Source organism: Pelodiscus sinensis, chromosome 7, assembly GCF_049634645.1.
Source record: "Pelodiscus sinensis isolate JC-2024 chromosome 7, ASM4963464v1, whole genome shotgun sequence".
In the NCBI taxonomy this organism is placed as follows: Eukaryota; Metazoa; Chordata; order Testudines; family Trionychidae; genus Pelodiscus; species Pelodiscus sinensis.
In genome coordinates this window covers 44545495-44570105 of record NC_134717.1, presented here as the reverse complement: position 1 = coordinate 44570105, position 24611 = coordinate 44545495, and the positions used below count along the sequence as shown (strand labels likewise).

The window sequence follows — 24611 nt, the reverse complement described above, 5'->3', positions numbered from 1 at the left end:
TCCATGACAAGTGTGTTTCAGTGCCTCTGGCACTCACTCCCAATGAGACTGCCTACACTTCGCCAAATTAAAAGTGCGCACATCGAGGGACAGAGATCTCCACTTACAAATGATATTGACAGAGAAGGGCAAACACCCTTACTCAGATTGTGGCTCTGGGCAGATGGTCCCCAAAGAAACAGGCCACTTCACTACTGCAACAACCACGCTTGCTGAAACGGTGCTCAGTTGAGAGGCAGTCGGTTAACTCTGACAAGCCGTGCCTCAACACCTAATGATAGACTGGGTACTTCAGGCGCACCCTGACTCCATCATAAAAGTGCCACACAGGGCGCCCAACCAGAGGCAACAGGACACACCGTGCCTGTCTCACAAAGCACAGCACTGACTAGCACTGTGCCGAGTGCAGCGGCACTCCAAGCAGTTACCACGGCACCGCAGCTGCTGACAGGGCAACCACCTGCCACTACCCCCTCCCTCGATGCCCATAATAAAGCCCTATGCTGTGTGGTTTGCTCCTCTGGTGCTGCAGGCGCTATCATCTTTTATAACAGAACTGTCGGCATCTTACACTCCTACCATTAGCTACCGGGAGCACAGAGACCTGGCTATCTCTACCGTAAATGCTCCTTTTTTGGATGATTGCAAACAACCTCACTCACCACTATCCAATTATATAGCATCACTCTACCCCCTATCAACTAAGGAGGACAACAGCTTAGCGGTTTTTTCACTGCAGCTATCTGCATGTACAGAGGCATCAAGACTGTCATTTAATTCCTGCCAGCCCGACTTAACGAAAGCAGCTGAGACTCCCTGGGCACCAATGCCCTCCCTCTCTCCCCACGTGGCAATTGTGGAACCCATGACATCAACACAAGAAGAGAACACGCAAAATGAAGCACACGGCAAAAGCTCTCTCTCCCCTGACCCAATCCCCTCAAACGGGGAGTGGGACAAAATGAAATTGACTATCATCACTCCCCGAATTCGGCTTCAGGGGCATTACTAGACGCAAACTCCCCATCCTGTACGGATGAGGCCATCATGCTACCATCCTCCACAACCACTGAGGATTTATCTTTTTTTCAGGATCTCTTTAAAAGAGTTGTAACCAATTTGAACATTCCCATGGAGAAAGTGCAGGACATGCAACACGAACTTACAAATATCTCCAGGCGACACCTTCTGCAAAAATTGCCTTGCCAATTAACTCTATAGTACTCAAACTTGCCAGAACGTTGTGGCAAACACCTGCCTCAATTCCACCTACCTGTAAGAAGGCAGACTGCAAGTATTATGTCCCACCTAAGGGCTCAGAATTTCTGTTCGCTCACCCACCACCGAACTCACTTGTAGTGGATGCGGCTTAACAGAGGACTAAGCAACAAAACTGTTCCATGCTGTCCAATGAGGACAATAAGAGACTTGGGAAGAAAGTGAATGCATCAGCTACACTACAAATGAGAATAGCTAACTACGCCACATTTCTCAGCAAGTACGGTTTCAATAATTATGCAAAGTTCAGTGCCTTTATTGATGATATACCAGACAATAGGAAGGTACAATTCAGAGCGATTGTCTCAGAGGGCCAGGCAATATCATAGCTGATAAGGCTACAAGAACAGCAGCCATGGCAGTTATCATGCGATGAACCTCATGGTTCAATTAGTCTGCCTTCCCTCAAGAAATCCAATTGTCAGTCAAAGACCTGCCGTTCAAGGGAGAGAAGCTCTTCTCATAAAAAAAAAACTAATAGGTCCTCCACTCAATGAAAGACTCCAGGGTGACATTACGGTCCCTGGGGATCCAGACACCTGTAACAAGGAGAAGACAGTACAGCTATCAGCCATATCAGAGGCCAAGATACCCACAACCTATATACCACTACCAAAGGCAAGACCACCTGCCATATCAGCACTGTGGCTGTAGTACCACCATATTAGCGCCAACGGCGCCAAACTAAAACCTCCAACTGCCATCCCAACCAAATAAGCAATTTTGAGCCACTTGTCAAGAGACCGAAAATCATATTACCTCCTCCAGAGCTCCCAAATACTACCAAAACCTTCACTTATCACTTGCTGCCATTTCTTGACAAATGGCACACCGTCGCAGCTGACAAGTGGGTGATACAGAAAATCTCTTTTGGATACACTATCCCTTTCCTCTCTCTTCCCCCACCCCACCCCATCCCTCTTCAGGGACTCCTCTCATGAGATCATACTGCAGCAAGAGGTGGATTACCTGCTACAATTAGGAGCCATAGTACCAGTCCCGCTAGAGTTTCACAGGACTGGCTTTTACTCTCATTACTTCCTCACCCAGAAAAAAACTGGCGGATGGCACCCAATTTTCGACCTGAGGGTGCTAAATGCATTTGTCAAAAGACAGAAATTCAAAATAGTCACATTAGCCCCCATTATCCCCGCTCTGGAGCTTGGCGACTGGCTTTCATCTCTCGACCTACAAGATGCATATTTTCATGTGTCCGTACGACCTCATAGACGTTTTCTCTATTTTACTCTAGGTTCATAACACTACCAATATACAATCCTACTCTTCGGATTCTCCACGGCACTGAAGTGCTAGCAGTGGTCACGGCCCACATCACGAAATGTGGAGTCACTGTTTATCTGTACCTTGATGATTGCCTCATCAAGGCAAGAACCAGATACGACTCCTACCACTGTACTCACCTGGTCCAATTATTAGGACTTCTGATAAATAAGAGCAAATCAGTGCTGACACCCACCCAGTCCATACAATTAATCGGGGCCCATCTCGATTCCACCACAGCCATGGCCTCCTTACCTACCAACAGGTTCCTCAGGATCAGCCGACTAGTGCATTCGCTCCATGTAATGCCACTTGCCACAGTCCATGGCTGCCTACAACTTCTTGGTCATATGACATCGTGCAACCTTGTGGTCCCTAACACATGCATTTATGGCATGCATTATGACATGCATTATGCATTTATGACATGCATTATGACATGCATCCAGGGATGGCTCAGACTCAATTACAAACCCAATATTCACCCAATGACCAAAACACTATCACTCCCATACGTGGTAAAGAGATCACTACAAATGGTGGACAAAACCATACAACCTCTGCAGGGGCATACCTTTTCAAAATCCAGAACCTACAGTTATCACCACAGATGCTTCTCCCACTGGGTGGGGAGTACACATGAGAGGACTCACAACCCAGGGCCTATGGACCACAGTAGAGAGGACATTACACAGCAATGTCCTCAAACTCAGGGCCGTATGGATGGCATGTCATCATTTCCTTCCCCACATCACTGGAACCCATGTCAGAATATAAATGGACAATACGGCCTGTATGTTTTAAATAAACAGGCAGGGAGGGGCACTATCACAGGCTCTTTGCAAGGAAGCCATAACACTCTGGAACTGGTGCCTCATGCAGAACATCTCCATAAGTGCATGCTACCTCCCCGCTGTCCTAAACACAACAGCGGATGCCCTCAGCAGGACCCTACCCGAAGACCAGGAGTGGGAACTTGATGGCTCAGTTCTGAGGGACATATTCATGTGATGGGGACAACCACATGTAGACTTATTCACCACCAAAGTGAACAAGAAATGCCCACTGTACTGCTCCAGAGCGGGCGTGGGGAAGCACTCCCTTGGAGACACTCTCATCCTCAAATGGGATGCATCCTTTCTCTACAGGTCCCTCCCCCTCCAACCCGCTTCCCCTTCTCAACAGAGTACTCATAAAAATACGGAGACACAAAGCGAGAGTGATCCTAATAGCACCTTGTTGTCCTCAACAACCATGGTTTCCCCTCCTAAAGAGAATGGCCCAACGCTGCCCAATCACCCTTCCACACAGTGCAATCATACTATCTCAACCAGGGACCACTACTTCTCACCCTCAATTTCCGACTTTTCACCTCAAAGCATGGTACCTCTTTGGTTCACGGGCGTCAAGCTGCAATGTTCATAGCAGGTGTGCAACGTCCTCTTACACAGCTGGGCTCCTATAACAAGAAGAACATACATTAACAAGTGGACTTGTTTTTACACATTGGGCAACTTCCTGCAATATATCACTGCAGGATGTCCCATTCCCCACAATCCTAGATTATCTACTGCATCTCAAGCAATCTGAGCTCGATCAAGAGTCCATCTGGCAGCAATAACGACCTTTCACATGCCAGTTGATGACATCAGTGTTTGCACATCCTGTAACTAAGCGCTTCCTAAAAGGCCTACAGGCTCTATACCCTGACAAAGAACACACCTTTGCGAAGCACTATGCACTTTCCTCTGGACCTCTCCACTACACAGGAGTAGCAAAAGCCATATTGCAAAGACCTTACCTACCTGATCCGAAGTCCCTGCCTCCTTAATACAAATTGCTTTGCAGTCACCTACTGTGGAGCACCCCCAGGGATGTCTGTTGAAGAGGAGGAGGTTACTTGCCTTCTTCGAGATGAGCATACCTGAGGGTGCTCCACTACCCTCCCTTCCTTTCCTCTACTTCGGGTTGAGAGTGCGGGTGGAGGGAAAGCTGTTCTCTCTCTATCCGGAACCCCGCATAGGAGAATTGAAGGGAGGGCGGTCACGTATGCGTGATGGTAGTGGGGGGGCCTGCGTGCCCCAATTCACTGCTATCAAAAATCCGCTCTGAGGTGCTGGGATGTACCTACTCCTACTGTGGAGCACCCTCAGGGATGCTCATCTCGAAGAACGTCAGTTACAGGAAGGTGAGTAACCTCCTGTTTTGCTGTAGTGCATTGAGCAATCTGATGAATTTCTGTCATTTGTGGTTAACTTTTTCTTGCCTTTTCCCCCTTGTGGGGAAGTCTTGTATAGTTTAATATTACGTATTTATAAATGAATACATGCTGCTTTGTGTTTTGTTAGAGAAGGCAAAGGCACATTTCACTTAAAGTGGTAGCTAGTTTCAGCTAGACTGAAATTTTTTTCAGTCTGGGACTGTCCACTAAGAAGGCTGTGATCTTGCATAGTTGAGCTTTACTCTTCGAGCAGTATTATTAAAGGTAGTAAGAGGTAGTAAGTAAGTTGTTGTACCTGCAGAGCAGAGTTGTTCAATGTGCTTTCTTTTGGTGCTTTAGGCAGTCTAATCAGTATTCTGGACCTGACCATTAAACAACTTTTAAGATAAGGATCAAGACCTTGAACTTGACTGGATAATCTGGGGAAACCAGTATCAAGCAGAAAACTTGTTTGATGTGCTTGTCATAGCTCATGTTGTGTGTATGACATGTTTGAACATTCTGTACTCTGAGTTTCTGAAGCAGTGATGGCTTCTTGTCCAAATATATTCCACTAGAAGATTTACCTGGCATTGCTTAGGATGTGTGTGGGAGTGCTGGAATCAGGGTAGGGGGATGGGAGGTGTGCAGGCTCAAGGGAGGAGGTCGGGGGCTCAGGAGTCAGGGCAAGGGGTTAGGATGGGTGGGGGCACAGTGCGGGGAATTGTGAGGGGCACAAGAGTTAGGACATGCAGTGGGGATTTCTGTGCGGGGGCACGGGTGGCTGGCAGCTGCTCCCTGGGATCAGCAGAGGTCATGCTGCCTGGTCAGCAGCATTCCTTCTCGAGGTTTTGGGGATGTTTGCATGCTACACCTCTGTCATCATTCTGGAATATAACTGTTCCTGTTGTCACAGCCCTCCCTTTCTGTTGGAGGAGAAACAATCACATTCTGCTCATATCCCATTGTCCTGGCACAACCAAACCTTGACTTTGCTTTAAGTTATGATAAGAGGAAGCTGCATACCAAATTTGGTGGTTGTAGCAAATTTGGTGATCCTAACTCCAAGAGGAGGAGTTCTTGCACAAACAGACTCACAGATGGGCAGACAGATGCACAAACTCTTTCAAATATATAGTAGATTACAGTAGTCCAGTGAAGAGGTGATGAAGGCAGTATAAGTGGTCATCATTCCTCAGGATGGAATGGAGTCTTCATACTTACTGGAGATGATAGAAAGCATCTACCATAGCTTTGATCAAATTAACTGATTTTTGCTGGGCTTAAAGTGGGAAACTGTGTCACAAATTCACTTTATTTTACAACACTTTATAAAGATTACAATAATGGCACTTTTATCCATAACACTATCTGAAAACTAAATACCATAACTGGATCTTCCCCAATTATATGTATTTAATCCTAGTAACTGGCTGTAATGTAGGAAGTATAAATGGTTTGCATATTATTTTAATAAAGATTTTAAATGCAGATTTAATTTTGCAATGGGTATTTTAAAGCTCGGAGATAATTGCATAGCTAAAGCTTGGTTGACTTTTTACTACTGTTGGCTCAGCAAATTTGGGTATAGGTATAATTTTGACTGATTAATTTATAGTTTTGAATTTAAGAGTGTAAAACACTATTTGAGCTGATTGAATGGACACACTTTTCTTTCATGATTGTATTTTGACTGTTTTATAACACCAGAGTATATTGATTTAAATCATCCAGAAAAAGTCATTGATTTAAATCAAATTCCCCACTGATATATCTTCACATATTTCTTCAAACGCTATTGCAAATCTAATAATTAAAACACGTTAATTTATAGCTCAGTAGAGCATTTTACAATGTCAAAGAATGTATACTTTGTGTAACTTTTTAAGGTAACTTTTTATTAATTTAGTAAATAGTGCATAATACTCGTCTCTATCAAGCTGCAAATGCAGCAACAGTACATTAGGAATGGTAAGAACCAGTGGCTTTTTTTTTTTTTTAAACGGTACTGCCCTGGAATACCGGCAACTCTTCTCTTCCCCCCCCCCCCCCAATCCCCCAAGAAAAAAAAAGCACTGGTAAGAACTAAATTGCACACAAACACAATAGCACTTATATTTTGTTAAACTAAAGCTTACATGTTACATAAATGTTTCACATTTGCAATTGAAGCAGTCTCCTAAATTGTCAGCTGATAGCTGTCCTTAAACTCTTTTTTTTTTAATTTTCAGATTTTAACTCTTAAGGGTATGTCTACACTAGCCCCCTAGTTCGAACTAGGAAGGCTAATGTAGGCATTCGAAGTTGCAAATCAAGCCCGGGATTTAAATATCCTGTGCTTGATTTGCATCTTCCTGGCTGGTCGCCATTTTTGAAATTTATAAGTCCGGACTAACTGCCCGCGTCTACATGCGGTAGGGACCTGGTAGGTCAAAATAAAGCCCTAGTTCGAACTACCTGTTAAATCTCATTCCAAGCTGCTCTGCTCCAGGTGTCCGCAAGTCAGCCGCTGCTGAAACTGGCCAGAACTGACTACAGGAAGCCCGAGGCAGAGTTGCTCTGCCCCGGGCTTCCTGTAGTCAGCCGCTGGTCAGTTTTAGCAGCGGCTGAATCTGGATGCCCGTTCCGACTTACATACAGATTCAACTTAAGAACAAACCTACAGTCCCTATCTTGTACATAACCCGGGGACTGCTTGTACAAAGAGATTCCGAAGTGTATTAATATCTTGTGACTAGTTGTTTTATTATTATACCAATCCAGCAAATATTTATTGTTAATGAGGCTATATATTTTCTCTGTGTGGCTATCTTTTAAAGCTTGTCAAACATTTATGTATATAAATTTTACATTATGTATGATTATATTGTGGTTTTCATCATCTTCATTATTGTACCTAATTGATTCTCTCTTTCTATTAATGCTCAGGCAAATAACAAGAATTAAACTGGTATGGGGGGTATTGATAATGACATGATGGTCCCACAATATAAGCAAAATTCTTAACATCCCAAATGTAGCTAACACATGTTTTTCATACCAGATATCTTATGAGAAGCTAATATCTCAAAACATAAGCAGTTGGGTGTGAGTTTTGAATTCTTGTGCTGACTCAGGGCAGCTGCCAGTACTATTTCTGTGGCAGATAATCCAAGACAAAAGTCTGTGAATAGTCAGGCTGAACTAACCCTGGAATTGAGGCTAATACTTGTTTCAGTTTAGTTAACTGCTTGTGGGATCTATTCCCAATTACCGTATTTTCCGATGTATAAGGCGATTGGGCGTATAAGACGACCCCCTAATTTTTTCGGCTTTGCTCCCAGTGCCTCTGGTCTGCTGGGGACCGTATCCAGCAAACCAGGGACACCGGGAGCAAAGTCTCTGAGGATGCCCCGGCAGCGGGACAGCCCCGGCGCGCCTGGGCTGCCCCGCCGCCGGAGCCCCTCCGCGGCTTTGCAAAGCCTCAGGGGAAGCCAGTGGCGGGGCAGCCCAGGCATGCCTGGGCTGCCCCGCTGCCTGTATACCCGGCATATAAGACGACCCCCGATTTTTGGGGGATGTTTTTTAACATCAAAAGTCGTCTTATACGCCGGAAAATACGGTACCCACTTTTTTAAAGTAACTGTATGAAGGAGAAACTATTTCTATATATTAAGATATAAATTTCCATGAAAACCCTAAAAATTGCAGTTTGTTTTAATACAAGCTTAAGTGAATATTTAAGTAACAAATATTTTGCAAAATGTTAGCAATATTATGCTTTCTCTTTAAACATTTTTAACTGATTAATGTGGCTTTTCAGATTCTTAATGCTCCTTAGTTGGCAAATTGTGCCACAAATAAACTTAGATTATAGTTGATTTGAGGACTGAGCTTTTCATAAGTTTTCCTATATAGTGTGAACACATCAAAACACAGGTGCCTGCAATATAGAAAACAAACAAAAAAACCAAGATAAATATAAGCCACTTTGTTTTTGGATTTTTAAACCAGTTTGTACTAAAAATATCCCGGGTCTTAACAAAAGAAGTATTATTCAGGTTTTTTGACTTTTTACCCTACTTTTGCATCATTCAAATATACAAACCCCCCTCGTTTTATTAGGAAAATACATGCATTGCATGAGATATATGTATTACAATAATACATTAGTCTGTGTGTATATGCAAAGCTGCCTGTTGAAGTAAGGCTACGTATTAATCTAGAAGATGGAAGGACAATAATTTTTGAGGGGCTACACTCCAAGATTTTGGAAGGCCATACTCTTCCTTGGCATTAATGGAGGAGGTGCAGTGTCTGGGATGGAGATTGGGTGCAGAAGGGAGCTTGAGGTGAGGGATTGAGGTACAGAAGAGCAAGTGGAGTCTGGGATTGAGTTTAAGTGTAGGAGGCAGTTATAACCTAGGTCAGGGGACTGAGGAATTTGTTGAGCAAAAAAAAAAAAAGTCTGAAATGCGGTCGTGACCCCTTTAATTTCCAAGTGTCCCAAGCGGGCTTCTATTGACAGGTATCTAAAAGGGTGTCATAAGGAGGAAGGAGAAAACTTGTTCATCTTGGCCTCTGAGGGTAGAACAAGAAGCAATGGGCTTAAACTGCAGCAAGGGAGGTATAGGTTGGACATTAGGAAAAAGTTCCTAACTGTCAGGGTAGTCAGACACTGGAATAAATTGCCCAGGGAGGTTGTGGAATCCCCATCTCTGGAGATATTTAAGAATAGGTTAGATAAATGTCTATCAGGGATGGTCTAGACTGTATTTGGTCCTGCCATGAGGGCAGGGGACTGGACTCGATGACCTCTCGAGGTCCCTTCCAGTCCTATGATTCTGTGACGGCCACCATTTTCAAGGGGGCTCAGGGCAACTGCCCGGCTCGCACACCCGTAAGACAGGCCTACGGGAGGGGAAAAGGGTGTAAGTGTTCGGTTTGTAACCTAGAGTAAAAGGGGATTGTGATCTGGGCAGAAGATTTGGGTGCCAGATCTGGGGAGGAGGTATGGGTGCAGGAGGGGGGCAGAGGGCTGGGAAAGAGAGGATCTGGGGTGCCAGAGGCAGGATCTGGCCAAGAGACTTAGTGGCTAGCATCCCAACCAGCCAACCTGCCAGCCTGCTTGCAGAGCTAAATGCTTGAAGAGCTTGAAAAGTTTCTCAGCCAGCCAGCCTTCCTGACCCACACCTGCACAGGTTGTTCGGTCATGTGCTTGTGTGAATAACTGAGCCAGAAGGGAAGGAGCTAGTGCTTCATGGGTGCCTGTTATTCAGTCAGGCTTCTGTCATTGGCCAGTTTCTACCAGAGGCCAGCCAATGGGATTGTGCTGGGGGCAAGAGCTACACTTGAACACCCCCTCACCCCCTTCACAGTTTTCAAAGAAAAATGGCCCTGCAGCCACTTCTGTGAGTGGTGTGCAGGGATGCAGGACAAGCAGGGGAGCTCCACAGTGTCCGTGGGATGGATCCAGCCTGCAGGCTGTATTTTGCCCAGGCATGGTCTAGAAGATGTACCCAATAAACAAACAAGTGCACAGGTAAGCTCTGAAGTGCATGCATATCTGAATGTACTGGTGATTCACACCCATCATGTACACTGGAGGTGGGCAATCATTTTTGTAGGGGAGCCACTTAATGAATTTTGGTACATGGCCATGACCTGGCTTCACCCCCAGAAGGAACGGGCCTGGGTGAAAGGGCAGGGCTAGAGACTGGCATCCCCCCAGAGCTGTCTGGGACCGGAGGCTTTAAATTAAAAATATGGCAAAGAACTTGCGGCTCCTGGCCCTGCTGCTACTGCATTGTCTGGCAGCTGCCCAGGGTTGCTGCAGCTATTTAAAGGGCTTGCAGCTCTGGCTCCTGCTGCTGTGCCATCAATTGTAAATTTGGTGGCATGGGCAGCAGGTTATGAATAGAAAGCAGCCAGATGCAGTCTGCATGCTGGATCGAAGCATTAGGCTGGCCAGATTGAGCCCCTGGGCAGCATCTTGCCCAACCCTGTTGTACATATTAGTATCAACTGTTAGTGGATAATGGATTAAAGATTTGGTATGGTAAAATGGGGAAGAAAATGAAAATCTGTATTGGAATATGTTATAGAACGCAAGGAAGTATTTAAAAGTTTTTTAAAAATACAAAAACAAGAGAAAAGGATGAAGGTCAGTGTATATGCTGCCACTGGTATGGGCCAGTTATTAAATGTAAATATTATTAAGCACAACCCACTTCTTCAGATGAATGGCGTTTAAGGTGTCAGTCCATTTTTCAAATAAATAGCACAGAAAGGAGATTGTGGGGGAGAGGAGAGGAGGAAAAAGAAGAAAAAAGGGGAGAGATTGTCAGTGTCCATGCTAAATGAAGCTGATAAGAATACTTAGTATCCACTTTAAATATCCTTTGTTTTTTTTTTTTATGTCATTAGGATGTGGAATGTAGCAGGCCATCCAGCCAATGTCTTTGTTTAGACTTCTGTTGTAAGAATCAAACTTGTAAATGAAATTAAGTTCTGTAGTTTCCCAGTCAAGCTTCCTTTTGAAATTGGTTTGAGATAATACAGTTACTTTGAGATCTATTAATGAGTGCCTAGACAAGTTAAAATGTTCCCCTGCAGGTTTCTGTGTGATGCCTTTTCAGATATTTGATTTGTGTTCATTAATTCTTTCTCAGAGACTATCCAGTTTGGCCAGTACACATGGCAAACGGGCACTGCTGACACTTGATGGCATAGATCACATTAGTGGATCTGCAGTTGTACGAGCCTCTGATGTGGTGGTTAACAGGATTAGGTCCTGAGATGATATCGCCTGTGTAGATGTGTGGACAGAGTTGGCATCAGGGTTGATTGCAGGGGTGGGTTTCTGGATGAGTATGATGGAGGTGTGCTGCGTGATTGTTGGAAAGAATTTGTTTGAGGTTAGGGGGTTGTCTGTACATGAGGATTGGTCTGTCCCCCAAGACTTGTGAGTGTGAGGGTCATTTTCCACGATAGGTTGTAGATTGTTGATAATGCACTTGGAGGGGTTTAAGTTGGGGGTTGTAGGTGATAAGTGGTGTCCTGTTGTTTTCTTTGTAGGGCCTATCTTGAAGTAGCTGATATCGGTATACTCGTCTTGCTCTGTCAATCTGGTTTTTTACTTCTCCAGGTGGGTATTTCAATTTTAAGAGTGCTTTATATAAATCCTGAAGGTGTTTGTCTCTGTCTGTGGGACTGGAACAAATCCAGTTGTATCTTAGGGCCTGGCTGTAAACAATTGATTGGGAAATGTGTCTTGGATGGAAGCTGGAGGCATGTAGGTAAATGAAGCAGTCGGTAGGTTTCTGGGATAAGGTGGTGGAAATGTTGTGTAATTGTACTGTATTGTCAAGGAAGTGGATCTCTTGTGTAAAACGGTCCAGGCTGAGGTTAATGGTGGGGTGGAAGTCATTGAAATCCCTGTGAAATTCTTCAAGGGTCTCCTTCCCGTGGGTCCATATGATGAAAATGTCATCAATGACGTTACTTAATGGACACAGATCAGATATCTGAAAAGGCAACACCCAGAAACCTGTTGGGGAACATTTTAACTTGCCTGGGGACTATTTAATAGATCTCAAAGTCACCGTATTATCTCAAACCAATTTCAAAAGACCAGCTTGACAGGAAAACTATAGAAACCTCCCCCCATTCCACCTCTCCGCTATTTATTTGAAAATTGGACCAACCCCTTAAACTCCATTCATCTGAAGAAGTGGGTTGTTCCTATCTACATTTTTTGTTAGTCTTTAAGGTGCTGCAAGACTGTGGTGTTTAAGTTTTTTCCAGATACAGACTAACTTGGCTACATCTCTGAAACTTTTTAACATATCAAACTGAGTAAGGAATATAGAAGAACTTATTGGAGTGGATTAGTTGGTTGGCTGTGTGGGATGGAGGGAATCATAAAAGCTGACCATAACAAATAGTTGATTTGTAAAAAGAAGAAAAAATCTGAGTTGTTAACTTCAGGCAATAACAATGGAAGTTGATTCAGGATTCTATTTTTCTTCAAAAACTGTGACATGAGGTTAAAAAGCAAACATTTTATACTTTGTGCCTAATATGTCACCTACAGATTTTAAAAATTGTGATTTTTTTTTTCTACTTTTGTGTGAAGCAACATACTGACTGCTTACCGTAGGGCTTTTCCTGTTTACTATTAGCTTTTACTTCAAACCAAAGATGGTTAGATTAACTTATTTTACCTTTGAAATAATACATTCAAAATAACTGAAGACTTTAACTGATGGATTTTAGTAAAATTATTTTCAAAGCAATTCATTTTATGAATAGCTTCCCCTTTAATTGGGACTTTTAAGTCCTAAAATGTTTTTTATCTTTTGCAAATCGTTAGCTAATGAGAATCTACACTGCTCACATTTCCAAAATTGCAATTTTACTTAACTCTTTTCTTTGTTTCTAGTGCACACATAACAAATATATTTTCATGGATCCATGTGGTGAATGGCATCCACCACTGCATTTGTCCCTCCATGATTAACACAAACTTGTAATGAGAGGTCTATAATCTTCAGAGTTATAAATGACCAACATTTTAGCAAAAAGGTTGATGGTTTGAGGGGGAATACAAATCAGGATTGCCACTAATCTCTTCCCAAAGGTACAGAAGGAGCAAGTCCTTACATTTCCTTAAATTTTCCATAGCTTGATTGAACTTTGAGTTGTTGAACATTTTACTCTGTTCTGTCTTCCCATAAATGCATAATCTATGTTGTGCTTAAGTTCTCACTGTCATAGCAATAATCAATCACTGTGCTAAGTACAAATACTATGGTTGTCATTTGGTCATTGGCCACAGCCTTTCTGTTATATACTTTTAATTACAACATTCTTTAACTTGTCCCACAGACACAAGATCATTCCATACAAAATTCCTTTTCATGGGAATTTTTATATTTTATTCCGCACTTAACTCTTTAAGTCTTTTCAACTACATCCCATGGTTCTTCCTTGGCTAAGACTTTTGTGTCAGATTCCTCTCTGTGGAAAATTATATAAACATACTCCTCCAAGATGATTTTGAGAATTTATTTTCTTATCTGGGTGTGGGACAGAACCATACCTGGAGGTCAGAGCATTGTTCTCTACAGCCTTAATATCTGGAGCCTTAGGTTGTCACTTTGGGCTTTTAGGATTACAACAAGGAACAAGACGTCATGGACTTGTGACCATTGAGAGATGCCAATGTTGGATGTTAAAGTGGGAAATTGAGTCACAAGTCCACACAATTTAGGCTTAATTTTTGCCTTTGTACAATTTCAGACAGAAGTATTGCCACTTACAAAGTCTGAATATATACTAATGCTAATAACAAACACGATGGAATCAGTAAATGGGCCTAATTTACTGCATTCCAGGGCTCTGGAAAGTTCTTCCACCTTCCATGAGGGTCATCACCATCTCTTGTCCTTCAGTCCTATTCTTGCAGTTTCTGGTGCAGTGTTTCTCTAATTGGGCTTTGTCTACTTGAGACTTTTATACATCTCTGTAGTACAGATTACTTAAGCTTTATCCATAAGGTTTTTACCACATCACCCCTTCATTGGGGTGGGGATGGGGGGAATGTAATCTATACATTGTGAACACACAAACTTCAGTTGATAAACTAATGCATTTTTTCCTGCTGATTTTGTAGTTTGGGGGTCATTTCATTTTATTTACACCCTCTTCCTAGCTTTCCCAGAAAATGGGGATTTTTTTTATTATATGTTTGTGTTTTTTTATGTATCTCTTCCAACTTGACACATTATGTGTCTTGCCAGCAATAATATTTTAAACATAACAGCAACTTATATAAAATTTTTTGCAAAACTATGCTTATGCCAGGCAAGGATCTGCCCTAAGTGTTACCTCCTCTAAACTCATTCACTATTTATAGTTACAGATTATTAACATATAGCTTAAAAAGCTCTTAATTTTACCATTTAGCAATTTTTCATTTTATATTTCTGTACCTGTAGGTCATTTTTCTACTCCTTAATCTACTGTAGGGACTGGTATTTATGGAAAACATAACCCTTTTCTGTGAGTAATTTATTGTCTTTAAACATATGTTCTTCGAGTGATATCCCCATGAGTGCTCCACTCTGGGTGCTGGTGGATCCTTGCGTCGATGTCCAGAGATTTTTCTAATAGTGCCATGACGCACATATGCCCTGGCACCTCCTCATGCTGCTGGTGTCCATTAGGCACATGTGTGGTGCGGCCTCCACAGTTCCTTCTTTACTGTTCTCCGTGACGGATGGAGCTCCATTCTCTTGTCCCTTTTACAAAGAAACAACAACAAAAATAGTTCTCAGTTTTCCTTGTCTTTCCAAGTTTTGAATCCCTCCCGCTACCTTAAAAAAAAAAAGTTATTTTTTCTTCTGCCTTCGTCGTTCACATGGACTTTATTTTTCCCTCATGCCTGAATCCTCAGGCTTTAAACGGTGAGAGTCCTGCCGAGAGATTATGCCCTTTTCTGATAGGTCAGCTGGGTCACATAGCAGCCACCAGAGCTAGAACTGGGGCCACAGTGAGACCCAATCACTTTCCATACCGATCTCCAAAATACTTTCCCATCGGTTCAGCCTTCAATCCCCATTTGGGACCTTAATCACGTCATTAAGAGTTTGAATAAACTGCTCTTTGAGCCTCTAGCAACTTGCTCATGCTTATACCTATCCATGAAAGGCCACCAGAAAGGCAATATAACCTCCAGCAGGAGGAGGGGGAGCTTGCAGCATTAATGGCAGACCCTCTCCCCACCATACAGTATTCACTAAGGACAGAGTAACCCTTCGGCCTCACCCCAAATTCCTCCCGAAGGTCCCTTCTCCCTTTCATATTAACAAACTCATACACTTGCCCAAGCCGCACGCTGATCTATTCCAAGCTGCATGGCATATCCTTGATGTCCACAGAGCACTTACGTTCTATGTAGATCAAACAAAATCATGGAGAAAATTTTCCAGACTCTTCCTATCCTTTGCCAAATGTTCCAAGAGCTAAGCGGTCTCTTCCCAGAGGATTTCCAAGTGGATCTCATCATGTACCCACAACAAACAACCACCAGACGCTGTCACTGCCCACTCAACCCGGGCCATGATGTCCACAACTGCTTTCCTCAAAAACGTGCTTCTTCTTCGAGTGATGTCCCCGTGGGTGCTCCACTACAGGTGTCAGGCTCGTCCCGGCGCCGCAAACCGGAAAGTTCTTGCTAGCAGTAGCCCCCTCCGGAGGACCGCGCATGTGCAGAGCGTCCCGCGGCGTTCGCGCCTTTTCTGCGTCGCGCGGTCCGACCCGCCAGTTCCTCCTAACCGTCCACGGCCGCAGACGGATTTGGAACACGCTCCTCTCCTGAGGAGAAATCGCATTATTTCTATATTTCTATATTCTTTCCCAGTTAGCCCCTTCCTACTTAGTGTTAGTCAGTTATTGTCTTAGATTAGTTAGTTAGTAGTTAATAGTTTAAAAAAAAAATTCCTTTCCCGTTATAAACCCTGAGGGACACTCCGGCGAGCCCCTCAAGTTGGTCTTTCCCCGAGACCTCCTCAGTAGACATGCCCGGCTCTCCGGGATTTAAGAAATGTGCTTCGTGCGGAGAGGCCATGCCCGTCTCCGATGGCCACTCCCGTTGCATTCGCTGCCTAGGAGAAGGTCACATCCCCCAGAAATGTGGTCACTGTGCCAAGTTAACTGCACGCACAAGGCGCGACAGAGAAATGCGCCTGAAAATGCTGCTTTTCAATAAGGCTCTCCAGCCCCCGTCAGCAACAGAACGAGAGGCTCCGGGTGCGCATAAGTCCAAGGACGGAAGAGGCTCTGCTCCGTCCAAGAGCCTAAGTGCAGCAGACACACGAGGCTCGTCGGGCCACCCTCCCACACAGGGAGCGGACAAGTTATCGAAAGCCCGCAGCACATCAGCGCTGAGCCCCGCACTCTCAGTGATATCGGTCCCGCCAGGCCGCCCGGAATCGGCACCATCATTGGCGGCACCAATTTTCCGAGCGGCACCGCAGCCAGATACGGTGCGGTCCTCGGCACCGTGGCACTCGGCACCGTTGCCTCATGATCGCTCCCAGGCTAAGCCGGCACCTGGAGTCGACCCGGCACCGAAGCCTAAGCAGGCACCGAAGACTAAGCCGCAACCACCTAAGGCACCGGATACGGCACCGAGAAAACACTCGGCACCTAGGTCATCCCATTCAAGACCTAGTGATGCAACTATCCCACACACTCAGGGCACGTCTGCACCAACCCGCACCGACCAACCATTGTGCGCGGCTGAGCCGGCTCCGTCTGTCGTTTCAGCACCGGCCCCTGCGGCCCTACAACCCCACGTCTCTGGGATTGATACGGCTCCACCATCCCCATCTTCTGCGCCTCGGTCACCACACCTTCCGGGAGAAGTCTCTGACGTTGCCTCAGTTGCCTCCATTCCGGGTAGCCCAGTCCCCCAGGCTCTACCATCCACGGCGGTGCCGACTAAGGCGCAAAGGAAGACCCACCATCCTCGCACACCTTCTCCAGGTTCAGATAGGGCGACTTTCTCCCCTGGACCATCGCTCTCACCACCTCAGACGGCGGGACCACTATTACAATTATTCCCCTACGCATCGCTATTACAGATCCCCAAGGCGATCCATTACACCGCCTCACTATCACCGCACATACTACTCGAGATCTCCGTATCGTTACTCATACCGCTCACGATCACCGTGATCTTCTCCTCGCTCCCGTTACTATCGCCACAGGAGCGCCGCTTCTTACTCTCCGCAATATTCACACCGTGGTTCTCGCCATCGTGTGCACACCTCGCCTCATTCTGATCGTTCACGTTCAGTCACAAGGCGCTCACCCTTGTCCCCAGACCGGCAACAATTATATTCGCCATGGCCGACTACCCAGGACTCTATTCCGCCGGCTCAACGCCCACCAACGCCTACCGGGGATGCGTCGTCAACCTCTGCCCCGCATGACGATACCACTCAGTCGCCGGTGGCAGAGCACCAGCCCATGGCCTCTCCGACAGATGCCGCTTCCTCTTCCCCGGACGACGCGGTGTTTAACGACGAACCTCCTCTCGTGGACAACTACAAGCAATTTGAAAAGTTCATGAAACGGGTAGCACATTCACAAAACTTACGTACCTCTGGAGCACCACCAAAACACCATGCCCTCCTTATAAACTTACAACAGTCCAGCAAATCAAAACTAGCTCTCCCTTTCGATGCCGCTATCCTGGAAGTAGCTAATGACATCTGGCAAACCCCGGCATCTATACCCCCTACCAATAAACGCACGGACAGGAAATACTTTATTGATGCCAAAGACGCAGAATTTCTTTTTACTCACCCCGTACCAAATTCCATCGTTGTCGACGCAGCCCAACAAAAGGCAAGGTCCGCACAAGCGAGAAATTCCACCGCGGACAAAGAAGCCAAGCGTCTGGACTTGCTCGGCAGAAAGGTATATTCGTCGGCAACAGCCACATTAAGGATGGCAAACTACTCCGCCCATCTTGCCAACCATGACTTCGATAACTACTCGAAGTTGGTGCCGTTGATACAACATCTTCCACATTCCAAAAGGGACGTACTGAAATCCATTGTGCAGGAGGGTTACACAGTGGCCCGTAATGCACTCCAGATATCTCTGGATATTGCTGACTCAGCTTCCCGCACTACGGAGACATCGATCGTCATGCGACGTGACTCTTGGCTGCACCTGGCTTCTGTGCCAAAAGATCTACAGCCTAAGGTGGAAGACCTTCCATTCGACCGAGCATCCCTGTTTGCCCAAAACACGGATCAAGTGTTTCACTCCGGAAAAGACTCCCGAACCACGTTAAGAACTCTCGGGATGTACACTCTGCCTTTCAGGCGCAGGAGAGCTTGGCCGTATAACAGACAAAGGCCTCCTCCTTCTTCTTTTTATTCCAACCAACGCTTTAGACCTTACGACCAACATAGACAAAGGCAGCGCCCCCAACGCCGCCGCCAGCAGCCTAACAAAAATCACAACCAGCAACAACCTCGGCAGCAAGTTTGATGGACTTGTCGAGGGTCTGCGTATCATCCCCCTACTGGAATCCCCAACACGAGTAACCAAGCTCTTCCACCGCCATCTGAACCCTTACTCTCTTTGTTGGTTCACCATCACCACGGACCGTTGGGTCAGGGAGATCGTAACCTCTGGGCTTACCATTCCGTTCTCCACTTTACCTCCCACCAACCCCCCATCCCTGTCCCTTTTCAGGGACCCCTCTCACGACTCCCTGTTACGTCAGGAGGTCATGCACCTGCTTACCATAGGTGCGGTGGAAATAGTTCCTCCCGAGTTCCGAGGCAGAGGTTTCTATTCCCGGTACTTCCTCACCGAGAAGAAGTCGGGGGGATGGAGACCGATCCTAGATCTTCGCGGCCTCAACCGCCACCTGTGAAGACACAGATTCAAGATGGTTACTCTGGGTTCCATCATCCCAGCACTACAGAGGGGATTGGTTCGCGTCCCTCGATTTACAGGACGCATACTTCCATATTGCCATCCATCCAGCTCACAGGAGATTTCTACGCTTTACCGTGGGAGACGATCATTACCAATACACGGTGCTCCCCTTTGGCCTATCCGCAGCCCCAAGAGTGTTTTCAAAGACCATGGCAGTCGTAGCTGCGTACCTCCGTCGAGCCGGCATCACCATCTTTCCCTATCTCGAAGACTACCTCCTCACGGCCCCTTCGAGACAAGAGGCCGAGACCGCAGTTACCACTACAAAAGGTATCTTCAAGACTCTTGGACTAATTATCAATCTTCCAAAATCTACTCTGATTCCCGCCCAGTCCATCGTTTTCATTGGAGCCAAACTAGACTCTACCACCGCTATGGCGTACCTTCCTACAGACAGAGCCGACGCCATCCGGGACCTATCGAGCGTCTTGCTTATGGCCCCGGCAGTCTCATACCTTACCTGCCTGAAGCTGTTAGGCCACATGGCCTCCACCACGTATGTCATAACCTACGCTCGCCTCCGCATGCGATGTCTGCAACATTGGCTCCTCGTAGCCTACAAACCGGGAATTACCAATATCAACAGTTTCACACCTGTCCCTGCCCGTGTCAAGGAATCGCTCGCATGGTGGCTCCAACTGGCCAATACTCTGACGGGTGTTCCCTTCCGGATCCAATCCCCGTCAATTCAACTTACCACGGATGCGTCCCTTGTAGGCTGGGGGGCACATATGCTACACTATCGGGTCCAAGGATTATGGTCCCACCAAGAATCCCTACTTCACATAAACTTCCTGGAACTCAGGGCAGTTTTCAACGCTTGTCGCCGCTTCGTCCACCAGATACAGGGAACCACTCTACAGGTCCTTACGGACAACATATGCACTGTATACTACATCAATCGACAGGACCTTGTGTGCGGAATCAGTGCGCCTTTGGAACTGGGTGATTCGTCACAATGTCACACTCACAGCCTCCTATCTCCCCGGCAAAACCAATACAATTGCGGATGCACTCAGCAGATCCTTCCATTCCCAACACGAATGGGAACTCCTTCACTCCGTAGCCCGCAATCTGTTCCAGCTATGGGGCTACCCAGAGATCGACCTCTTTGCTACTCACGACAACAAGAAATGTCGCGCTTACTGCTCAAGAGCGGGCATAGGCACCCAATCGATGGGGGATGCCTTCCTGCTCAGGTGGGGAACATACCATCTCTTATACGCCTTTCCCCCAATTCCACTGATACCCCGAGTAATAGAGAAGATACTATCCGACTCAGCGACAGTAATCCTGGTGGCCCCCTTCTGGCCTCGCCAGACATGGCTCATGCAACTCATGCAGATGTCGGTATCCAGACCTCAACGACTTCCATGGATCAGCAACTTGATCTCGCAGCAAAACGGCAATCTTTTCCATCCGGACATCGACCGTTTGCACCTGACAGCTTGGCTCCTAACTGGCTCCAAGGCCTAGATCTAACCTGCTCCCAAGCAGTCAGGGACGTACTAGTACAAAGCAGAGGCCACAGCACTCAACGATCTTACCTCTACAAGTGGCGTCGCTTCTTCGCTTGGTGCCAATCACAAACCATCAATCCCCTCAAAGCCCATATTCAGTGCATCCTAGACTATGTACTTCATTTACATTCGCAAGGCTTGGCTGCTGCTTCCCTAAGAGTACACTTGGCAGCAATTTCGGCCTTTCACGCTCCAATAGAGGGTTTTTCCGTCTTCTCTCATCCACTTATGAAGAAGTTCCTCAAGGGTATTTCGAATCTCTACCCACCGCATAGACCTATCTCACAACCATGGGACCGTACCCTCGTACTGGACACTCTTACCCGCCCACCATTTGAACCACTTGCAACTTGTGATTTACAGACTCTCACAATTAAAGTTACCTTTCTCCTTGCGATCGCCTCAGCTCGACGAGTCTCCGAGCTCGCGGCACTCTCTGCCGATCCTCCCTACACAGTATTCACTCAGCAGGGAGTCTCACTGAGATGTCATCCAGCTTTCCTGCCAAAGGTTAATTCGTCATTCCACGTCAATGAGCCTATAGTCTTTCCTACCTTCTACCCCAAGCCACATGCTACACCTGAGGAAGCCCGCTGGCACACATTAGACGTCAGAAGGACGTTGGCATTCTATTTAGACAGAACGCGTCCCTTCCGGAAGTCTCCGTGATTACTATTGTCACTGGCGAATCGCTCTAAAGGTCATCAACTGTCATCACAACGTATTTCGGCACATATCGTTAACTGCATCACTCGTTGCTATGCCCTCAGGGGCAGGTCTCTACCCTGTCCACCAACCGCACATTCAACCAGGAGTATGGCCGCCTCCACGGCTTTCATGAAGAACGTATCGCTACGGGACATATGCCATGCAGCTACATGGTCGTCCTCATCCACGTTTGCTCGACATTATGCCCTTGACCGTCTCAAAGCGGAAGACATAGCAGTCGCTCAGGCAGTTCTTTCTTCTGTGCACAAGTAATTCCAAAGCACGACCAGCGGTTAGATGACTGCTTCATACTCACCTGTAGTGGAGCACCCACGGGGACATCACTTGAAGAAGAAGAAATTGTTACTCACCTTGTGCAGTAACATCTGTTCTTCGAGATGTGTGTCCCTGTGGGTGCTCCACGACCCGCCCTCCTCCCTGCTTCGGAGCTCTGTCTTGTCTCTTTCAGATGTTCCGGCTAGGAGGAACTGGCGGGTCGGACCACGCGACGCAGAAAAGGCGCAAACGCCGCGGGACGCTCTGCACATGCGCGGTCCTCCGGAGGGGGCTACTGCTAGCAAGAACTTTCCGGTTTGCGGCGCCGGGACGAGCCCGACACCTGTAGTGGAGCACCCACGGGGACACACATCTCGAAGAACAGATGTTACTGCACAAGGTGAGTAACAATTTCTTCTAGAGGACATTTGCAAGGCAGCCACCTGGTTATCCGACTACATGTTTGCAAAATACTACAACTTACCTCTGCCATCATGTCATCTATGGCTGTTGGACAAGCGGTGTTATCCTCCAAGACAGTGGCAGAGCTCCAAACCCGCCTCCACGAATTGACTACTGCTTTGTAGTCACCCAGAGTGGAGCACCCATGAGGACAGCACTCGAAGAAGAAAAGAGAGTTACCCTGTGCAGTAATGGGGGTTCTCCGTCCTTCCCTTGTTTTGGAGCCCTCTTAGTCCAGTGGCAAGAGTGGAGAAGGAATGGAGGGGGGCCATGCAGCGTGTATGCGCCTAATGGACACCAAAGGCACAAGGAGGTGCCTGGGCGTGTGCACAGTGCAGCAGAGCACTGCTAGAAAAATGGCACCAGCACCTAGAGTGGGACACATCTCAAAGAACCTCCATTACTGCAAATGGTGAGTAACTCTTTTTGAAAGATCCTTTTTTTTTCCAGTGTGCAGTTTTGTTTGTGAATCATTACCAAAAAAATTATCAGAAATTTTACTGTTGCGTTTTGAGGGATGTCTCAGTTTTAGGACTCTGACATTTTAATGGTACTGAGCAGTAGTTTGTAGTTAGCTTGGTAAAAATAATGTTATTAATAAATCAGTGTTTGGGTCTTTAATCTGAATCGAAAGCATTTATTAAATGATTTATTAAGCATTAATGTTAAGTGTGGGAGAAGTCTAAGCTAAGGATGTTAAAGAGCAGTTTTTTGGCTAATCGTATAGTCGATACAATTTGTATCAATTACACAATTAGTTGAGAAGGGCCGCTCTGCAGAGCTGCAGCAGGGGTAGCTCCTGGAGCTGGCTTTGCATTTTAAATGTCGTAAGAGCTGCTGGTTTGGGATTATTGAGGCTATTTAGATTTTAAAAGTTAATTTGACAAGACTCCCTTCATAATGTAGCTGACAACTTCAGGAGTAAGGAAGTGAAGAGTTAAAGCTACAAGAAATAGAATGTACATATTTTTAATTTTGCATTTATCTTGCATAACAGACCTGCTGCTCCCAAATATTGGTCTATGGACAGCTGGGTGGTCTTACTTCTGTATTTGAGGAGACACACAAAAAGAAGCAAAATCTGATTGTGGGATTAAGTTATTTGAAAGGACAAAACTCTTATGAAAGATTACTAAAATATGTCAGTTCTTCCTTGTCACTCTTTCATGTTGCATCAATTGCTTTAGTTTCTAAACAAGAGATTTCATTATTTTAAATGGGAAGGTGAAGATCTATAATATGGCATCTCAGTTAGAGATGAAACCTCATAGAAGATCTCTCAACTGCTGCTTCAACCCACTGGTGTTCATAAGTTTCCAGTAATATTAATAGCAATGCAAAAAGTTGAGGCTTATCCTCTAAAATATTTTGGGGTCCTAAATTCACTTCAGTATATTTCTGGGTGTTTTTTTTTAATTGGCAGGGAAGAATGCATCCGTGGCCTTCCTCTACTATTTTTCTGCTAAAAGAGATCATTCGTTAGCTTCACCATGTAGTAGTTGATTAATTTCTTTGCTTATAACAGCATTTTTGTGTTCAATCTTGGATTCCCCATCTGTTCTCTGTAATGCCTATTTTTAAGTAATGCCATTTTGGTGATAAAAGAGATTCTGGTGTCCATTGTTGGTAGTAAAATGCTCATATACATTTTTAAGATTCTAATTTTGGGGTCTCTGGACAAACTTCTGGATTTTTCTAGTAATCCACATTTCAGGGGCAGGTGAACTTCCCTCCGCTCAGATTTCTAATAAACTGACAGTGAGAGCAAAGCAAATATTCAGTTAGCCAATGGGTGCATTTATATTTACACCCACTGTAAGCCCCTTGTACACTGGTGTTAAAGGGCCTTAAAGATAAAGGCTGTGGGTGCATCTAGACTGGCAAGATTTTGCGCAAAAGCATGCTTTTGCGCAAAAACTAGCTAGCTGTCTACACTGGCCACTTGAATTTGCGCAAGAGCACTGACTTTGTAATGTACAAAATCAGTGCTTCTTGCGCAAATACTTTCATGCTTCCACTCGGGGGAAAAAGCCCTCTTGTGCAAGAATACTTGCGCAAGAGGGCAAGTGTAGACAGGGAAGAACTGTTTTGCGCAAAAAATCCCCGATGGCTAAAATAGCGATCTGGTCTTTCTTGCGCAAAATCACATCTAGACTGGCCACGGATGCTTTTGCACAAAAGCATCCATGCCAATCTAGATGTGCTTTTGCGGAAATACTTTTAACAGAAAAACTTTTAACTTGAAGAATGACATGTTGGAGGAAAAAACCCTAGCTCCAGTCCAACTATGTTTTTAGTTTGAAATAAAGTCTTGCAGTCTCCCTAGTGGATTTCATAATTGTGACAGTTTATATTAATATGTTCAGTAGTTCTACTGT

At 45.5% G+C, this 24611-nt stretch overlaps 1 protein-coding gene across 5 annotated transcripts in view; it reads left to right on the top strand.

Annotated features, from left to right (window-relative positions):
- LNPK (lunapark, ER junction formation factor) overlaps window positions 1-24611 on the top strand; it is a 125262-nt gene that overhangs the window by 76014 nt on the left and 24637 nt on the right. The gene's annotated exons all lie outside the window — the stretch shown is intronic.